Source organism: Lactuca serriola, chromosome 2, assembly GCF_051521515.1.
Source record: "Lactuca serriola cultivar US96UC23 chromosome 2, Lser_US96UC23_V15, whole genome shotgun sequence".
In the NCBI taxonomy this organism is placed as follows: Eukaryota; Viridiplantae; Streptophyta; class Magnoliopsida; order Asterales; family Asteraceae; genus Lactuca; species Lactuca serriola.
The window spans coordinates 51,481,805-51,500,681 of NC_136409.1; positions in this window are offsets into that span (position 1 = coordinate 51,481,805).

The following is an 18,877-nucleotide window of genomic DNA, read 5'->3' on the forward strand; positions in this document are numbered from 1 at the left end:
TTCTGAAAGCTGAGTTGTCGTTAGAAATAGTTTGACGAAGTGAAGCGAACGACTTCAGCTCCGATGCAACTGTTGTAGCCAGCTGGTTGACAATTCGTTCCAGTGTTGTTTTGGTGGCTGCAACAGTTTCCTGTATAGATTTTAACAGGGTAGAAGCATCAGTAAATAGTTTATCGAATTTTTCGGTCGCTGCCTCACAAGCTTTGGTTGAGGCGTCAATGGCTGTAGTGGCGGAATATGGGAAACTTGATGAGCTTTGGAAAAAGCATCAACAATTTTCTGAATGGCAGCTTCAGAGATGGAGGATTGAGATGTAGAAGATGAGGCGATGAGCAAATCGATTTTATCATGTAACTCCTTGAGATGTTTCTTTGTGATAGGAGCATCGTCATCATCATCACTCTAAACTTGAAACGAACTGTAATACACCTAATCGAAGGTCATGTCCTCCCCGCCAAGGAGTGGTTCTTCACTCTCTGTTGTATGAGCAGGAGAAGATGGTGGTGGTGAAACTTGAGGTTCGGTAGTAAAGATAGGTTCGGGTTGGGTGGTGTGTTCAGTTGTTGGTGTGGGTTCGGGTGCTGAGGTAGATTTGGGTGCGTCAGTATGAGCCCCCATATCAGATACGTTGGTTCTTACTTCGACAGTGGTGGTGGTTGCTTCGGTAAAGATGGGTGGTGGTACTGGGATGGAGGTGGATGGTATTTGAGTGGTGGAGGTTATGGGGGGAATGGAAATAGGAATTGTAACTGGTGGAGAAGAAATTGGAGAAGTGGAAATATGAATCTCTGGTGTAGACGAACGTGGTGGAGTGTTACCACGTTGAGATCCATCAGAATCAGAACCCCCTTCCTCAGATTCGCTTGAGGACGGAGTGATGATCAGCTTTCGCTTTGGTTGGGTTTTTCGCTTCTGCATAGGAGGGGATTGGGCGGCTTTGGTGGGTTTCCTCTTCTTGGGAGATGGGCCTTTCGCTCCCTTTGCAACCTGCTTGCCCTTATCAACCTTCTTTCCTTTGGGGGCAGGCTTGTCAGCATCATGAATCGACCTGAGCATCACTGTAGTAAGGTCTCTCGGACCAGACCGCCGGAACTCCTTGTACGTTTTAATGATCCGGCTTTCGGCAAGAACATCCCCATACATTGTTTCAGGGATAGAACCGTTGAAGGGAAATTTTGATCCGTCAGAGACAATGATCTTCGTGGTATGGAAGGTACCAATCGAAGACATTGGAGAATCGGCAACAATGGGGATGTGGTACTTGTCCATCACCCATTTAGCGACAAGAGTCCAGAACTGGGCGTATGAAATCTCTGAATGGCGAGAAGTGGAAGATAGGCTCTGAATGAGCTGTTGGCAAAGGACCGACCCATAGTCCATATTGATACCGTTGTAGATCCCGTACATGATTGAAAGGAATAGACGACTTGCCCCATATGATCCAGCACTCCTTTCAGACAGCCCCTTGAAAATCACTATAAACATCCCATTCCACTGAGGGGGCAGACACGATTTCTTGAATTTCGTGACCGTTGTGAGCACCTCAGTGTACCCCGTGTTGTAGAACATGTTAAAAAGATGACCCATTGGAATGGTTTCAGGGTTAACCCTCGACGAATCAGGTTCAAACCCTAACAGTGAGCAGAATCTTTTCTTGGAAATCGATGCCTAGAGCTCAAATACGTCGAAGAAAATCCGGTCGACGACCTTGTCGTAGTGAGTAGTAGCAAATATATTGGATAGGAACTCCATGGGAACTTCTTCAGCTCTGGTGAGAGCAGGAGCAATCGGCGAGTACTTCAAGCATTCGATAATGGGGAACGTGAAAGCGTCATATGCTTGAGGAGTAAGATCAATGATCAAACTTTGCTGGGGACGAATCGGCAAGATGTGTGAAGTAGCGTGAACTGGTGAAGAATCCGCCATTGTTGTGAAGAGAATGGGAGAGATGATGAACAGTAGAGTGTTGGAGGGTTTTCTTGCTCTCTGGAAATATGAGTGCAGTAAAGAGGTAAACAAAGGGTTACATTACCTTTTATACTGTGGGTAAAGGAGAGAGAAGAATCTTTCCCAAATCTTCGAGTGAAAAACGAAGAGTTTTTCGGAGGCGATTGACGCGTGATAGTTGTTAATGCCGATGATTACGCATGAGAGAGGTTGTCAGTCCCGATTTACACGCCTTCCCATCAAGCGCCATTTTCAGATGAAACGGTTCCCATTCGCACGCGTGCCCTTCTAGCGCCGTTTGAAAGCAAATCGATTGGTCTCCCGCCTAAGTCAGCTTTTTGTAATCTTATCCCTTTAGAGTCAATGGCATCTTTAAGGCGAAATATTACCCACGTGGATTAATGTTGACCACAACCCGTTAATAACTGCCAACCCCATTAAAATGCCTTGTAACTAATGAAACCTGAATTTTGGAAAATCAAAAAGATTTTTGTGCTAAGTGTGTAAAAGAAAAAGAAATAAAGCAACACATTTGAGGGATTATGTGATGTCAATAAAGACACAAAACAATGGATCCCAGGCACGAATCTCTTCCTTCAAAGTCAAGAGAGACCTTAAAGTGTTTGTCTGACCAATGTAGTCTATTGAACAAGTAGGTTGGAGATAATTTAAGTGGCAAGGTAAAATAATGTATGTAAAATCTCAAAAAAATATTAAAACTGGATTCCAAGGGAAGAAATGTTATAGGTATTAACAATTTCATAGAAATCACTCAAAAGGAAATTAGAGATTTTACTTTGTATCCCCATGGAGAAATCCATCAATTCATTAGTGAGAGCTAGAACAAGTTTATTGTTCACCGTCAATGCATAGTAGGTATTGAATTTTGGGTTTCACTTAGCACGGAGTGACACGAGGCTAAGATCATTAACACATAAATTGTGTAACCATAAACCTCAGTGGTAATTGTGGAGAGTCTCAAGGGTTACGTTTGTGAAACGAATAAGATGGAGAAAAGTAGTGTAGACGGTGTAAAGAAACCAAAGTACCTCTGCTGTTAAAATAGGGACCAAGCAGAAAACTCTTATCTCATGTGAGAAGAGAGTTAGGTAGCTCATGATTTGAATAAATATGAGAGCCTAATTGGGAAGACAGGGTTTGTGTGTACCAAGTCAGTAAGGCTATTATTCAGAATCAGGTGAGGCTTTGGACACATACAGCAGCATGCTTCTAGGGACACTGAACTAGTGAAACGAATTTCCCACAAAGAGACGCACAAAAAGATAAGACATAAAAAATAAAATAGTGGAAAAAAATTATTTTTGGAGTTTTTGAATTTACGAAAAGGAAAAAAATATTTTTGGAATTTTTGATAAAAAGAAAATTGAGATATATAAAAAAAAATTGGAACCGAACCCGAGCGTTCGGTCTATTTCGGTTTAAAAAAAAATTGGGAACCGAACCCAAGCGTTCGGGCTATTTCGGGTGAGAAAAATTTTGGAACCGAAACCGAGCGTTCCGTCTATTTCGGTTGCCAAAAAAAATAAGTTTGAAAAAGAAAAGAACTTTGACAATAAGAAAAATAAATTTGAGGGTAGATGATAAGCGAAGAGTTACAACCAAAGAAACTACCTTGGAGTGATAAGCGAAGATTAGATGATACAACCGAACCCGAGCGTTTGGTTCATTTCGGTACACCAGAACAAGACACGAACCCGAGCGTTCGGTCTATTTCGGCATACATGAGACCCGAACCCGAACGTTCGGTCTATTTCGCTTCTAACTTTCGATCTAGAGAAGTAATCTTTGGTACTGACTCCGATTCCATCATTCCTAGCCCTTGTAGAATTTTGTTGAATGAAGCTTCAGGAAGAGCTTCAGTGAAGATGTCAGCCAGTTGATCAGTGGTTCGAACAAAGTGAATTTCGACGTTCCTGTCTTCCATATGATCCTTAATGAAGTGATACCTCAGTGCTATGTGCTTAGTCTTGGAGTGTTGCACTGGGTTATGACAGATCCTAATTGCACTTTCTGAGTCGCAATATAGTGGGATCTTTTTCATATTGAGTCCATAATCCCGGAGCTGGCTTTGGATCCAAATCACTTGAGATGTACAGGAGGCAGCCGCGATGTATTCTGCTTCAGCTGTAGACAGAGATACACAAGTCTGTTTCTTTGATTGCCAGCTGACCAACTTCCCGTCAAGGAATTGGCAGCCTCCAGTGGTGCTTTTCTTGTCTAGTCCACAACCTCCAAGGTTTACATATGAGTAGGCTTGAAGGAAGAAACCTGAGTTTGATGGATACCATAAACCGAGAGAGGTAGTTCGTTTCAGATACCGGAGTATGTTCTTCACTGCAAGCATATGAGGTTCACGAGGATTCGCTTGAAATCTAGCACAGTAACAGACAGAAAACATTATATCAGGCCTGCTAGCAGTAAGGTACATTAAAGAACCGATCATCTGGCGATATAGCGTTATATCAACTGCTGGTTTATCCAAGGATGGTGTGAGCTTGGTGCCGAATGCCATTGGAACTTTAACTTTTGAGTCTCCCATCATGCCAAATTTAGCAAGAAGAGTCTTGGTATAAGCTTCGTGGTTGATAAAGATGCCTTCGGGTCCCTGTCTAATATTTAAACCAAGGAAAAAGTTAATTGGACCCATTTAGCTCATTTCAAATTTAGTCTCCATCAGCTTTCTGAATTCAGCTGTTAAGCTGGGATTATTTGAGCCAAAGATGATATCATCGACATAGATTTGAACTATCATAAGGTAGTTACCTTCCTTCTTACGAAAGAAGGTTGGGTCAACCGAACCTTGTTTGAATTTTGACATCTTTAAAAACTTGGTTAGCGTTTCATACCATGCCCTAGGTGCTTGTTTCAGACTGTAAACTGCTTCATCCAGAATATAGCAGTGATTAGGGTGTTTTTCATTAACGAAACCTAGAGGTTTCTCTACATACACGGTTTCTTCTAGTTATCCATTCAGAAATGCGTATTTTACGTCCATTTGGTAGACCTCAAAGTTCTTGTGTGCAGCATAGGCAAGAAATATTCGGACAGATTCCAGCCTAGCTACTGGAGCAAAAGTTTCCTCATAATCAATTCCTTCCTCCTTGCAGTATCCTTTCACCACTAGACGAGCTTTGTTTCTTATCACATTGCCTTCCTTGTCCATTTTATTTCTGAATACCCATTTGAGACCAACAACTGAGGCGTCTTTAGGTGTGGGAATGAGTCGCCAAACCTTATTTCTTTCAAACCCGTTGAGTTCATCTTGCATAGCTTGAACCCAGTCAGAGTGATCAAGAGCAGTATTTACTGTCTTCGGTTCAACTTTGAGACGAAAGAGTTAAACATGCAAAACTCTACTTTTGAGAATAGAGATGCTTGCTTTGCCTTCAGTTGAGATCATGTCAGGACCTTTTCGGAGACATTACCCACTACCTGTGAAACGGGATGATCTCTGGTCCACTTGACAAGAGGAGGGTAATTTGGGTCACAGGATGGATCCAATTCAGCATTCACCATTTCTTCTAATTTAGACTGGCTATCATCATCGTAAAACATGTCGTCATTCTCCCCCTCGACTGATGAGCTTTCAGGTGCAACTGGACTTCCTGGTGCTACAGGACTTTCAGGTGGTGTTGGGCTTTCATGTGCGGTTGAGCTTTCGGTTGCAGTTCAGCTTTCGGGTGGAACTGAGCTTTCGGGTGGAACTGGAATGGAATTCTCCCCCTCAGTTTGTGAGCTCGGTTGTTTTGAAGAAGGTGGATTCTCCCCCTCAACTGAAGCACCATGCTTTGGAGGTTGGTTTGGAACATTTTCTCCTTCACCCATTCGTTTGGCGGCATCTTCGACGATTTGCTTCAGATAGTCAACTTTCTAGTCTGCTGCCTTGGCTTCCGATAGATTAGCTTTCTCCGGTTCATCGAACAATTCCACAAACTGCTCAAACAAATTAGCAATTGAGGTCGTGACTTGACCTGTTTGAGAGAAAATTTCCCCAACTGTTTCTGCAGAGGCCTTCAGCTTCTTGATGTAGCTGTCATCGAAAGTCACATAATACGTTTCTTCAATCTTCCTCGAACGCTTATTTAAAACCCGGTATGCTTTTGAAGTGAGTGAATATCCCAGAAAAATTCCTTCATCAGCTTTAACATCAAACTTGTTACGATGGTCTTTGGAGTTGAAGATGAAGCATCGTGAGCCGAATACATGGAAAAATTTAACGTTCGGCTTCCTGTTGTTGATGATCTCATAAGGAGTAAGAGTGAATCGCTTATTCAGATAGGATCTGTTTTGTGTAAAACATACTGCAGCAATAGCATCAGCCCAGAAATATAAAGGTAGAGAAGCAAAACTTAGCATGGTTCGGCTTGTCTCACACAAAGATTGGTTTCGTCTTTCGACAATTCCATTTTGTTGAGGGGTGTAGGGTGCTGAGAAGTTGTGACTAGTTCCTTTTTCTGCCAAAAAGTCTTCAAATTCTTTATTCTTGAACTCCAGTCCATTGTCGCTCCTGATGTTACGAACAACTTTCCGCAGTTGCACTTCAACCTGCTTAATAAACATCTTTAGCTTGAGAGTGGCCTCAGATTTGTGCTTCAGAAAGAACACCCATGTAAAACGTGAAAAGTCATCAACGATAACAAGAATATACTTGCTACCACCAATGCTTTCGATAGATGATGGACCACACAAGTCAATGTGAAGTAACTCAAGTGGTTCAACAACTTTAGTGTTTATAATGGATGGGTGACTTTGACGACTCTGCTTCCCCATTGCAGACGCAGCACACAAATGTTCTCGATCAAACTTGAGCAATGGAAGACCTCGAACATGCCCTCCGGTGACAATCTTGTTGATATCCTTGAAGTTAAGATGGGAGAGCCTTCGGTGCCACAACCAGCTTTCGTCAGAATGTGCTTTGGATAACAGACAGATAGCTGGATTTCCTTTGATAGGTTTGAGATTGAGAGGAAACATTTCGCCTCTACGCTCTGATTTGAGAATTACCCTTTTTGTTTTCTTCTCTATTATTTCCGAACCCTCATTATCAAATGAAACTTTAAGATCGGTACCTCCAACAAGCTGAGATACACTGATGAGGTTATGCTGTAGCCCTTCAAAGTATGCAACCTTTCTAATTGTGAAATCACCATTGGTTATCATACCATAACCTTTTATTGTTCCATATGAGTTGTTCCCGAACTTGACATTCCCACCATTCTGAAGAGATCGAAACTCCCTTAGCTCCTCCTTCCTCCCTGTCATGTGACGTGAGCAGCCTCTGTCAATGTACCATTCTTCGTCGAACTGCTCGTCACTAATTACCTGCAAAATTTAAGCAGATTTAGGAACCCAAAGTTTCTTGGGTCCACGTGAGCCTTTCACAGGAACAGGAATAGTAAGAGAAATGTCAACAAGATATGTTCTTTTTATTAAAGTTGTTTCATCTTTCGTCTTAATAGTGAATACTTTAATTTTGTTAGGATTTGTTACATTCGGTTTACATTTAGGTTTTGGCGTTCGGGCCTTGGACTGCTGATGATCATTCTTGACTGAGGAAACTTTCGATTTTCCTTTCAAATCTATTGAAGATTTTGGATTTTGAGTTTGAACAGAATTGGGTTTAGAATTAGGTTGAGAGGAATTAGAACTAGAGATTTTGGACTGAGAAGTTTTCTTTACTTGAGATTCTAAGTGACCCTTTTGTTTTTGGTCAGTAGTGGGACCAAACCTTGAACTATGGTAGCTTTTTCTTTCGGAACCGACCCTATGCTTTCGGTTGCTGGTGTTTTCTGAACCGAACCTGTCCCTTCGGCTGTTATTCCTTTCCGAACCGAATCTGTCCTTTCGGTTGTTGTTACTCTCTTGTGGTCTGACAGCACTTTTCTCTGACTTTGAATTTTTGTCATGATAAGAGAAATGGGCATTTTGAGATCGCCAAAATTGTCTTCGTTCTGAGAGATTCTTTTTGTATCTCAGATTCCTTTGCTACTTTTGATCCTTCACTTGCTGCGGCTGTTTGTGGATGTTAGCCTTTTGCTTCAGCTTCCTGTCAGCAGGTTCACTTTTAACAGATGATGTTTCGCTTGTAGAAGTGACTTATTCTACAGGAACTTCTTTTGTACCACTAGTGCTTGGCATATCGAAGTTGTCAGGCTTGTTCAGTGGCTCTGGAACATATTTGTCTTTGGTTTTCCAGGACGTACGCTCTGACAGACCAACAGTTTCGTCAGCGTTATCTATAGGAGCAGACCAGAAAAACTCATCACAGCCATCTGCATTATCTTCATTCACTATGGCAGTGAGTTCGGCTGTTTGATGTTCGGTTACTCCTATGACCTTATATACTTGATTTGAGTTGTTCTCACCTTTTGGTATACTACAACTTTTTTCTTCAAGAATCGGGGACTTATTTTGGGACAAACGAGCGAACTCCACTGAATTTTCAGAAATAAGATTTTTGTGGTTTTCGGGTTCGCTCTTGACAAACTCAGAACAGTCGACTTCATCCTCTACAGAAATTACGCTCATGTCATCATCCTCATTAAGTTCAGATGCGTTTTCAACATCAATTTTGTTTTCTGAAGTTAAATTGGCATTTAATGAGTCAAATTTTTGTATGGTTTCGGTCCTTAGTTTCAGCTTATCGTTTTCATCTAAAAGGTTTTTCAACATGTCCTTATGGTCCTCGGACTTTATGAAAGATTCAATTTTGTCCAGTCCATACATATAAGTCGGATTCACATCATCAGACGAAACTACACTTTCACAATTATATGCTTCAGCATCGATTTCATCCTCCTTAAACTGAATGAAGGGCAAAAATCATGCGATGAATCTTCTGCCCTATTTCACAATTCAGATGAAGTTGAGTGATGTTAGCATAAATATGTTTAGCAATTAAACAAAAAACATTTCTCTGTTTCAAAAGTTTTAAATTGTCTCTTTGTAAATAAATGTTTTCGTCCTTAGATATAATCAGCTCTGACTCCTTCAGCTCTATCCACATCCTCTGTTCCTCACTCTTGGATGACACCCTGCTTATTTGGTCAGTTAGGTTAGAATTGGTGACCTGTGTTTGAGTTAAACAGTTATCTAGATTTGAGATTCTTGAATTTAAGCTATATAATTCTTTTTCATATGAATTTTGTGGGACTTTGAATGAAATAAAAATGGATTGTACCTTCTTGATCAATTCATCAAGCTCATTGATCTGCACACTGAGAGGTTTTGCTGTGAAGCATAAGTCCTCTCGCTCCTTGGTGTCCTCTTTTCCACCATCAGTATTGTATCCCCTCATGTGAGATACATCAGTCACCATCAAACATTTCCCACTGCTCTCGTCACCTCTTGCCACATATGCCTTTCCATGCGAAGGCCTTCTCACTTCATCATCCTCAGAGTCGGTAGACCATACTTGCACGCCACCGAACTCATCATCCGCTGCCGAACCCTGTACAATAAGAGCATTCATAGAAGGGTTAGTAGCATTTTTCTTCCTCTTGATCTCATCCAGCTTTTTCATCAACACAACTTCTTCATCTTTCTCCTCATCCTTCTCTGCCACTTTCTTCAGAACTCAGTCTTTGGCATAATGGTTCTTTCCTCCACAGTAGTAGCAGTTCACACCAGAATCTCCCTTAACCTTCGCTTCCTTCTTTGATTCTTCAGTCTTCAGTTCCTCTTTGACCTTTCCAGAACTATAGCTTCCCTGCCAATTTCGGTTCTTATTGGTAGGGAACCTTTTCTTGATAAACCTCTTTGGATTAGACACCATCATTGCATAATCTTCAGAAGTATATCATAATCTTCTAGATTCTAATCTTCATCATCAACCGTATTTTTTCCTTTAGACAGGAGGGCCAAGGACCCCAAACATGAAGCCACATTCTTCTCTTGCATGACAACCTTCTCTTGGGATTTCAAAATTCCCAACAGCTTTGCCAGCGAACAAGACTTGAACTGCTCATGAGCTTTGACTATAGATACAACCGCTCTCCACTCGGGTCTTAGGCCATTCAAAAAGGTGACCTTCTGTTCAATCAGCTTCCTTTCTATATCATGTTTGATCATCTTGCTAAGAAGATGATTGAAGCGATCGAATGTCTGAGTAACAGTTTCATCAAAATTCTACTTAAATTCACCAAACTCAGACAACAACAACGTCTGAATGGAATGCTCCAAATCTTCATCTGTGGAATAAAGCTGTCGCAACCTATCCCAGATTTCTTTGGCTGTACTGCAGGAACTTACTAACCTGAATGTGTCAGATTGAAGAGCGAATCAGATCAGTCTCAATGATTTGTTATTGCACTGAAACTTTTCCTTTTCGTCTTGAGCGACATCTTTTACGTCTTTTAAAAGATCATTATATTCTTTATGAGTTTTGATGATCTTTGATGTCCCTGAGTGAGCAAATGGTCCAGACACGATAGCTTCCCAAATAAGATATCCATTATCTTCAGATCCGATGACATAATCTTCAAAATGATGCGCCCAGACTTCATAATCCTGGGTGTATAGAATAGGAATCTTTGTCGTTGATCCAATGCTATTTGAGATGTTGATAGGATTAGATTATGACTCGTCCATGCTTGATCGTTTAACCTGTTTGAAAGATCAGACTTGTAATATGTAATATTAGGGCAAAACAAATAAATGCTGAGTTACGTCAATTATGGAATGACGGCTCAATAAATATCAGTTAATGCGGAATAACCCTAATCGTAAACTCTTTCACAGAAAAGATGTGTATCGATTACACAGCCTCCTGCTATGATACCAATTGATGAGTTATAAAAAACTGTCAGATCGATTAGATCTTCGTAACAGGTAAGTAAAGAACGTAAAAAGCAAGGAAATAAAACACAAGTATGGATCACAATGATTCGAATGATTAGATTACTCAATCCTCAGCAGAGCTCGACTAATAACTTCCGTTGTAGAGGACTTCTAGGGTTACAAAGAAAATAACGATGAATATGCTGAACAATACTTCTCTAATCGTTTCTAATCATTTCCTTCTAGGATGCATGCAAGCATCTATTTATAATAAACCCTACAAAACTCACGGATGGACAGGCCCATACTGGAGATAAACATGGACTAGCTAACGAACCCAATAGACGCAACACAATACTAGACCTAACACCTAGTCCACTCTAGCATGCATAACATAACTCATCATATTGCGAGGGTATTTTGGGAAATCACCGTTCGGGCGCTGGCTGATCGTACACACGGCTCTGCTCTGTTTGTCTCAAAACTCTTTTTGCTCTTTTTTTAAAAAAATTTGTCTTATTATCAAATTTTCCTCAAATCCTCAGTTTGAGTTCAGATATGCCCGAAGATGCATCCAAATCCCTCAAACCAAGGCTCTGATACCAACTTGTAACACCGTAAAAATTAAGACAATTTTTCGCTTTTTAAAACCATTTAAAATCATTCATAATCACTTTCAAGAAAAACATTGTATCAACATTATCTCATTACAAATCCCAAGATCAAATCATAATAAACTCTTCGGGTGTGTGTACAGATCATGCCGACGCCTTCCCGCGATCATCACTGGTACCTGAGACACATAACACTTAACACTGTAAGCATGAATGCTTAGTGAGTTCCCCAAAATACCACTCTAACACATATTAGCCACTCAAGGCTATAACTCTGCTGACCCTCTGGTCAGTGCGTCCCAGTGGGACCCTCCAGTCCCAACTCTCTGTGGGCCCTCTGGCCCTAACAATGTGGACCCAAAGGTCCTAACTCAATGGACCCACTGGTCCTAACTCTGAAACTCTGAATCATGTATAGCACGTATCACAATAAATCTCAACACATAAATAGCATACAAATACACTAGCACATAACTCTAAAATATATTGTCGCATAACCCTGTTACCACTCTAGGTAAGGTATAGTGAGAAGACTCACCTCAGATGTATCGGTAAATCTCTGACTCGGTAGAAATACGATCTAGCCTCCGCCTAATCACATAAAGTAAATACCCTCATAAATATCACTCTCGGGACTAGAATCAACCCTCTCTTGGCACCCTCAGAAGGGTGAAAGACCATTTTACCCCTCTTTTGGCTCAAAGGCCCCATTGTTGACCAAACCCTAAAAGTCAACAAAAGTCAACGGTCAACTTTGACCCGACTCGTCGAGTGCACTTGGGCGACTCGGCGAGTCTATACGTGTCCACTAAATCTCTTGTCTCGCTTGCCACGTAGAGTCTCTCCCCTTGCTTGACTAGTTACACCTGGCATGAATCGCGGAGCCATCCCGACTCAACTCGCCGAGTCTCAAGAACAACTCGGCGAGTTCCGCTTTAAACTCTAGTCCTCGATCCCCCCTCTGACTCACTGAGTTATTCCCCTAACTCGACAAGTCCACTCACTGAGTGATTTACGGGAAACCCTAACCCTACACACCGAGTCTGCCCTTGGACTCGGTGAGTTCATGCCATGCACAAACTCAAATGGCCTCCAGAGGTCAGATCTGTTCCTTGGATCCATACATCTGACCTTCCCAAGCCTGATAAACACGTGAAGTTTGAATCTTGACACTCATGGGACGTCTAGGAGGCTTCACTTGGTGATTTAGCCCCAAAAGTAACATCCTTAGCTCAACACCTCCAAAGCTCAGCATAAAGCAAACTGAGATAAGCTCTTTAGACCACTATGGGTCCAGATCTGAAGTCTCAAAGTAAATAGGGGCCATATCCTTACAATTTTCTTCCAATAAAGGTCATAAAACTCTACATCTATGGATTCCTTCAACCAAACAGATAAAGGGGCGACATAATACCTCAAAGATGAAGTCTCTTGCTTGAAATCCACAGATACACAACCTCCTTGGTCTCCTTTAAGTTGGAAACACCTCCTTCTTGCAAGAATCAACCACAAGGATGAAGAATTGGCTCCTATCCTCTCACAAACGCTCTAGCTCCTTTTGGGTTTCTCTCTGGGGTTTGGTAGCCGGAAAAGACAGCCCTAAGGGCCTTTAAATAGGTCCCAAACCCAGGAAATTAGGGTTTCATTAAACAGCACGGACTCGCCGAGTCCGCTCATGCACTCGCCGAGTCCACCCATGAACTCGGATAAGAATTCGCGACCCTACTCAGCGAGTCTAAGCACCAACTCGCCGAGTCCTTTCACATCTTCCAAAAATAAAAGAATAGAATAATATACCTGGGAATCCGGATGTTACATAAAGTATGTTAAACTAAGAACATCAATAAAAAGAACGCCCAAATCAGACTTCGTATGAAGAAGTTATAATTTTTCAAAGTTTCGGATTAGCGGCGTACAGCCCGAAATTCGAATATTAGATCGAGTGATTTTTAGCTGACACGACCTAAACGAGAATCGAAGATCTCGTTAAGAGTAGTGTAACTAGAAAAAGATGGGCGAAAACGGATGTCGGATGAAGAAGTTATGAGGATTTAACGGACCAATCCTGTCTCGGATTGTTAATAATATAAAATTTAAAATCGAATGAAAATTTGCCGACAGAGTCTAAACGAAAGATGTAGAGTACGTTCCCACCTTCGTGTTGCTATAAAGAACGTCAAAAACAGAGACCGTATGCAAAAGTTATGAATTTTTAAAGTTGAGTGTGCAATTTGCGAAGCCTGATAAGAACTTGGTGACGTGGCGTGTTGAGGGCCGTCCATCGCTGATCAAAGGACGCTTCGGATTCGAACACGCCTCCCTTCGCTACGCCCCGTGTCTGAGGTTGGTACACCCAGCATACCTTCGCGCCTTATCCATCCGACGAAGATGCTGGACGCGCAGCGTAGTCTGAGGCTGCTGAGGTTATAAATAGCATGCGAGCCATTCCGATTTTTTCACACCATTTTCTTTCTCTCTCTAAATTACTTTCTCTCTCTAAGGGTTTTAACCCTCCCCTAAGCCTAGGTGATCCCTTAGCACCCTAAGGAAGCCCCGAGGTTCCCGGAGTCCCGAGAAAAAGGGGTCTTTCGGTTTCGAAACCCTACTCCGAGCAAACCCCGGTTTTCTTTAAAATCCGCTATAAGTAAGCTACGCTTACGCAATTTTTATTATACCTTTCAAATAATTATAGTAATGTTATTAGGTCCTTAAAATAATTATTTGGGCTATTATTATGAGTTATATTGAGTGTTATTTAACGCTTATTTAATAATAATAATAGTCAGACTATTAATTTGTCGCGGTTATCGTTAGACTTAACCCTAGTGGTATTGATACTTGGTTTTATCAAAGGAAATTGTTTTGAGAGTATTGAAGCCCTGTCCGAGTGCTGAGTCACCACCTTTCAGGTGAGTGCATAGTTACTTTCAGTTTACACATAGATATGAAGTATTTTATATAAATTATGTGCTATGTGTGCATATTAATTGAATACTTTCTATCTATGCTGGATGAACTTTTTTATACATGTTTTAAATGTTTTAAACTGTATACGTATTTTATATCTACGAATATGTTGGGTATGACATGGGTAGATGAATGATGAGAGATATAAGATGATGTGAGTATACATTGGCAGCTATAGATTTAGTGCATAGGGGACAAACACCGGTAGCTATGGACTTAGTACCTGTTAGACACTGGTAGCTATGGACTTAGTACCTAATAGATAAACACTGGTAGCTATGGATTTAGTACCCCGATGAATAAACTATAGCAGCTATGGAATTAGTGCTTTACGAACGAGCATTGGCAGCCATGGATTTAGTGTCAGTCCTATAACCCTGGAAGTAAGGGACCTCGGAATAAACGAATGTAGGATAGATGACTCTTAGGATAAATCCTTAAGAGTAAAGAAGATAATGGGCATGGGTAATTGGGTTGATTGTTTGATTGATTAAAAATAATAATTATATTGTTGTGGGTTGAAAACCCTGTGTACTCACCAGGTTTCCCAACCTGACCCACTCAGTTTATTTATATCACAGGTGTCGATACGAAGTGACATTATACTGAGAGACTAAAGAGATGTAGATCACTAGTGTAAATAAATGTAACTTCCGTTTATGCTTATGTTCCTGTATTGACGATGACATCCCAAACGTTTTAAAATGAATAAAATACGTTTCTTCGAAAATGTTTTGATAACGTATTTATCGTATTTTTCTGGGAACAAATTCCGCAACATTTTTATGAAAAGAAGTACTCTAGTTTTTATAAAGCATGAACAAAATCGGTTTTTTCTGGCCGTGAAAATGGGGATGCAGTTGGTATCAGAGCATTTGTTTAAGCGAACTAGGAATATGGATTTATTTCTAGACTTAAACTTAGAATGCTAAGCGATGATTGTGAGGTGTGAGCACTAGCTTATTTAAGGAATTATGCCTAAAATGCTTTTATGTGCTAAAGGCTTTATGCCTTATATGATGTTATTTATTCGGATCTATGGTCTGTTGCCGACCGTATCTGGAAATCTTATGTGTTTAGGATTCTAAACGTACGAATACGATATTAGATCTAGCATATAAACGTTTCGGAGTGATAAGGATGATTTAAACGTCAATCCTAAATAAAGATCTAGATTCACCTTATTCGGTGTATAGATCAAGATGGCAAGGACCCGTAGCGGAAACGTGAATGCAAATGAGAATAGGAATCAACCCCCGGTGATTCAGCAAATACGTGTCGTAGTAGAAGATGTACCCAAGCCAATCACCATGGCTAGAGTACAAGCCATGATTCAAACTATGTTAGCTGAACAAAGGGAAGAAATGAGGCGGCTGTCGAATAGGGACAAACCTACTATGCCCACTGAGCAACCCGAGCTGATTCCCGAGCAATCGGAGGATGGGAACTACAGCCGCCAAGTGAGTCAAGTGGGGACTCAAGGTGAACGAAGGGATGGCCCGGAGAGGAGAAACGACAAGGATGGGCGAATGTTCAAGAATTTCTTGGGTGCAAAACCACCAAGTCTCTCAGGAAGCCCAAAGCCTATTGAGATTATGGATTGGATCTCCGAGATGGAAATGGTGTTTGCGAGCTGCGACTGTAGCAAGAAACAGAAGACCGTCTTTGCTGTAAGACAACTAAAAACTGGATTCTTGAGCTGGTGGAAGCTATTGGCAGATACGTCGCCACGAGGAGAAGCCTTAAGGATGTCATGGGAAGAGTTCTTGGAACAGTTGAAAATGTAGTACTGCTCGGAGATAGATCTGATAGACCTAAACAACGAGTTTCAGAACCTGAAGAAAGGGAATATGATTGTGGATGAGTATGCCACTGCATTTAACGAGAGGATGAAGCTATTCCCCTACTTGGTGCCTACTGAACTCTCCAAGATTGATAGGTTTGCTAACGGATTTCCCAATGACTTTGGCCTAATGGTCAAAATGGCAACTCCCTTGAAAACAGTTGTTAGGGCAGCTAAGAACGTAGAGACCCAGATAAGAGAAAAGGGTCTAGAAACAGATAAGGTAGGAGAGAAGCGGAAGTTTGAAGGATCTTCAAGGTCCAACAAGGATAGCAAATTCTCAAAGCTTGGAGGAGGAGAAGGAGGTGAAGCAAGATGGTGTGATAAATGCAAGAAGAAGCATTGTGGGAAGTGAAATGAAGAAGTGACTTGTTACAAGTATGGAAGGACTGGCCACTATTCCAAGGACTGAACACATAATGATAAAGTATGCTAAGGATGTGGAGGCAAGGGGCACAGGTCCAGAGACTGCCCGAGGAAAAATAAAGCAGCATGACCAGAAACGCCACCAAAGCCAAGGGCATTCCACATGATCCTCGACAAAGCAGAAAACCATGCGAGGAATCAAGGATGAGGACTTCATATCCGAAGATCAAGTCATGCAGTAGCCATAGTATCGTATGATGTAGCCTATTAAAGGCATAGTCTAGGGTATGTAATAGTTTCAAGAAATAATAAAACATTCATTTTGTTGTCTGATGTGTTAAACTGTTATGCGATTTCTGCGTGGTGACTTGGAAAACTGCGAGACAATACTTGATGCATATACTACCAGAAGCACAGGACTCACGCTTGGATCAGGGAAAGTCACAAGGTTACCAAGAAACTATTAATTGATTTCATTTTATTCAAGTGTGTTGTTACCATCGTTTCGGTAATGACTAACAAGATTGTTGATATTCCGACCCTAGTGGTCATATCGAATTGGGTCCGACTACGCTGAGTATGCTATGTGGTTTAGAAAATCAAGTTCGATGTAGCATCTAACTTAAGACAGAAGATTGGACTAAAAAGCGATCAGTAGAGGTATCACCAAAAGTTGCTAGTAGCTAGAAATGCTACCTTTTAAAAATGTCATTATCTCACATTAGAACACGAAGGAAGGTATAGTCTGTTTTGGAATTTAACTCTAAGAAACCTGAGTCTAAACGTGCATCACATGATGGTAGGTCTTAATTTTTAGTCTAACCTGAGATAAAAAGCAGGTGCACGATCGAGTACTGCTTACAGTCAATAAGTCTAAGAGATAGACTTGAAGGAATAGAAGTTATAATTATTACCTAGGATGAAGAGATGAAGTATGGAGTCATTATACGAGCCCTATTTCGTTGATGATTCTGGGACGTAATCATCCTAAGGGGGAGATAATTGTAACGCTCGTAGATCCGGGCTAGTCAATTTGGAGATAATAGGGGTCGAAAACGAATTTTCGGCAAAATATTATTAAGAATAAATAATCTTAACCAAGCTGTAGAATATGTCTCAAGGATTTCGTACATATAAAGAACGCCGAAATCTGAGTTATAACGAAGAAGTTATGGCCCGTCGATGTTTTACGGCAATAGAGTCAGAATTTAAAATATAAAATTTAAAATCAAGTCAGAATTAGCTAATAGAGTCGAAACAAAAGTTGTAGAGTACGTTCCCACCTTCACGTAGATATAAAGAACGTCAAAAACGGAGACCGTACGCAAAAGTTACGAAATTTTAAAGTTGAGTGTGCAATTTGCGAAGCCTGATAAGAACTTGGTGACGTGGCACATTGTGGGCCGTCCATCGCTGATCAAAGGACGCTTCGGATTCGAACACGCCTCCCTTCGCTACGCCCCGCGTCAGAGGTTGGTACGCCCAGTGTACCTTCGCGCCTTATCCATCCGACGAATATGCGAGACAGCTGGACCGAGGCTGGCATTCTTATTCGAGACTACGCCCAGCGTAGCTGTTGGACGCGCAACGTAGTCCAAGGCTGCTGAGGCTATAAATAGCATGCGAGCCATTCCGAGTTTTTCATACCATTTTATTTCTCTCTCTAAATTACTTTCTCTCTATAAGGGTTTTAGCCCTCCCCTAAGCCTAGGTGATCCCCTAGCACCCTAACGAAGCCCCGATGCTCCCGGAGTCCCGAGAAAAAGGGGTCTTTCGGTTTCTAAACGCTGCTCCGAGCAAAGGCCAGTTTTCTTTAAAATCTGTTGTTAGTGAGCTACGCTTACATAATTTTTAATATAGCTTTCAAATAATTATAGTAATGTTATTAGGTCCTTAAAATAATTATTTGGGCTATTATTATGAGTTATATTGATGTTATTTAACGCTTATATAATAATAATAATAGTCAGACTATTAATTTGTCGCGGTTATTGTTAGACTAAACCCTAGTGGTATTCATACTAGGTTTTTTCAAAGGAAATTGTTTTGAGAGTATCGAAGCGTTGTCCGAGTGTTGAGTCACCACCTTTCAGGTGAGTGCATAGTTACTTTCAGCTTACACATAGATATGAAGTATTTTATATAAATTACGTGCTATGTGTACATATTAATTGAATACTTGCTATCTATGCTGGATGAACGTTTTTATACATGTTTTAAATGTTTTAAACTGTATACATATTTTAAATGTACGAATATGTTGGGTATGACATGGGTAGATGAATGATGAGAGATATAAGATGATATGAGTATACATTGGCAGCTATAGAATTAGTGCATA